Source organism: Protopterus annectens, chromosome 3.part0 (assembly GCF_019279795.1).
Source record: "Protopterus annectens isolate FY-2018-M chromosome 3.part0, PAN1.0, whole genome shotgun sequence".
NCBI lineage: Eukaryota > Metazoa > Chordata > Ceratodontiformes > Protopteridae > Protopterus > Protopterus annectens.
The window spans coordinates 1732914644-1732917143 of NC_056731.1; the positions used below are offsets into that span (position 1 = coordinate 1732914644).

Sequence of the window (2500 nt, forward strand, 5' to 3'; positions counted from 1 at the left end):
GGGCGGAGGGATCGGGCGGGGGGCCGGAGCCCCCCGCCGCACGAGCCTCCGCCCGCGGGAGGGGTCCCACTCCCCGCGGAGGGGGCACCCCGGGTGCTGGTCGCGGACCGGCGGCCGCGGCCCCGGAGGGACGCGGGCCGGCGTGGGGCGCTGCCGCGCTACAGCCAGAGAGGGGGGGAGGCGGAGCTCCCGGTGCTCCCGCTGGGGCGCCCGCTGAGCGGGGCCGCCGGGCACGTCGCAGGACCCCTGCGCCTCGGCCCGGGCTCGTCGGTCTCGCCTGGACTACGCCGCCGGGGGGCGCGCGGAACGCTCCGCGGCCCCCACCCGCGCCTCGCTCCCTGGGAGGAGAGGCTCGACCCGACGGCCGTGACCCGCGGGGCCACGCCGCGGGGGCCCTCCGCCAGTGGGAGTCGGTCGGCCCGATCGATCGGTGTGGGACGGCGGGGGGAGGCGCCTCGGCCTGCCCCACCGCCGGGGCGCCCGCCGGGAGGCGTTCTCCCCGGGGCTGGGACCCGGACTCGCGCTCCCCACGGCACGCCCCGTCGTCCCTTAACTCCTGGAGGCTGCCGAATCGTGCCGGATCGCGCGTGCCCGGAGGACGATCGGGGGGACGGACCCGCGGGGTGCGACCGAACCCGCGGAACTCCCCCCGGCCGCCGAGGGGCGGATCCGCTCTCATCGGGGCTTCCGCGGCCCCGCGCTTTCCCGTCCAGTGGGGTTCCGGGCACTTTGCGATATTTCGAGGACGCCGTCGGGTACCGGGGGAGGTCGGACGCCCTCCCCCGTGGCCGGGCAGGAGCCCTCGGGGTCCCGCGGACTCTCCGGGTCGTCGCTCCCTTGAGGACTTCCACCTGGAGGGGGGGGGCGGTCGGGACCCCCTCACCCAGGCGGGAGCGCTCCCGGCCCGGCCGATCTCGCACCCCCTCTCCCTTCCGGACTTCCGTGGGGGGGACCCCCTCCGGGCTCCCGCTGCTACCGGGGCGGGAGAGCTCTCCCTCCCGGGCTAGGAATCTCCCGGAGGCTGCCGGATCGCTCTGTGTCCCGGGTGCCCTCGGAGCCTCCCGGGGGACCTCGCTCCGATCCCGGCCGGCCCCGCGGAACTCCCCCCGGCCGCGGAGGGGCAGATCCGCTCTCATCGGGGCTTCCGCGGCCCGCTCCTTTCCGATCCAGAGCTCCACGGTCCCCGTCTCCCCTAGATCTCCTGGAGGCTGCCTGGCAGGGCCGTGTCCCGCGTGCCCTCGGAGCCTCCCGGGGGACCTCGCTCCGATCCGGGCCGGCCCCGCGGAACTCCCCCCGGCCGCCGAGGGGCAGATCCGCTCTCATCGGGACTTCCGCGGCCCGCTCCTTTCCGGTCCAGAGCTCCACGGTCCCCGTCTCCCCCAGATCTCCTGGAGGCTGCCTGGCGGGGCCGTGTCCCGCGTGCCCTCGGAGCCTCCCGGGGGACCTCGCTCCGATCCCGGCCGGCCCCGCGGAACTCCCCCCCGGCCGCGGAGGGGCAGATCCGCTCTCATCGGGACTTCCGCGGCCCGCTCCTTTCCGGTCCAGAGCTCCACGGTCCCCGTCTCCCCCAGATCTCCTGGAGGCTGCCTGGCGGGGCCGTGTCCCGCGTGCCCTCGGAGCCTCCCGGGGTACCTCGCTCCGATCCCGGCCGGCCCCGCGGAACTCCCCCCGGCCGCCGAGGGGCAGATCCCCTCTCATCGGGGCTTCCGCGGCCCCGCGCTTTCCCGTCCAGTGGGGTTCCGGGCACTTTGCGATATTTCGAGGACGCCGTCGGGTACCGGGGGAGGTCGGACGCCCTCCCCCGTGGCCGGGCAGTAGCCCTCGGGGTCCCGCGGACTCCGGCGGGTCGCTCCCTTGAGGACTTCCACCTGGAGGGGGGGGCGGTCGGGACCCCCTCACCCAGGCGGGAGCTCTCCCGGCCCGGCCGATCTCGCACCCTCTCTCCCTTCCGGACTTCCGTGGGGGGGGGCCCCCACCGGCTCCCGCTACTACCGGGGCGGGAGAGCTCTCCCTCCCGGGCTAGGAATCTCCCGGAGGCTGCCGGATCGCTCTGTGTCCCGCGTGCCCTCGGAGCCTCCCGGGGGACCTCGCTCCGATCCCGGCCGGCCCCGCGGAACTCCCCCCGGCCGCCGAGGGGCAGATCCGCTCTCATCGGGGCTTCCGCGGCCCGCTCCTTTCCGATCCAGAGCTCCACGGTCCCCGTCTCCCCCAGATCTCCTGGAGGCTGCCTGGCAGGGCCGTGTCCCGCGTGCCCTCGGAGCCTCCCGGGGGACCTCGCTCCGATCCGGGCCGGCCCCGCGGAACTCCCCCCGGCCGCCGAGGGGCAGATCCGCTCTCATCGGGGCTTCCGCGGCCCGCTCCTTTCCGATCCAGAGCTCCACGGTCCCCGTCTCCCCCAGATCTCCTGGAGGCTGCCTGGCGGGGCCGTGTCCCGCGTGCCCTCGGAGCCTCCCGGGGGACCTCGCTCCGCTCCCCCCGCCGCCTCGGGGCAGATGCGCTC

General features: G+C 76.8%; 2 long non-coding RNA genes across 2 annotated transcripts in view; one reads left to right on the plus strand and one right to left on the minus strand.

The window, feature by feature from the left end:
• The window catches only part of LOC122796985, an 11895-nt gene that overhangs the window by 5722 nt on the left and 3673 nt on the right, over window positions 1–2500 (plus strand). The gene's annotated exons all lie outside the window — the stretch shown is intronic.
• Window positions 2146–2500, minus strand: part of LOC122796983 — a 1539-nt gene continuing 1184 nt past the window's right edge. Inside the window, exon 2 of the long non-coding RNA XR_006364017.1 lies at window positions 2146–2460. This is a non-coding gene — a long non-coding RNA (uncharacterized LOC122796983). The remainder of the gene's footprint in view (window positions 2461–2500) is intronic.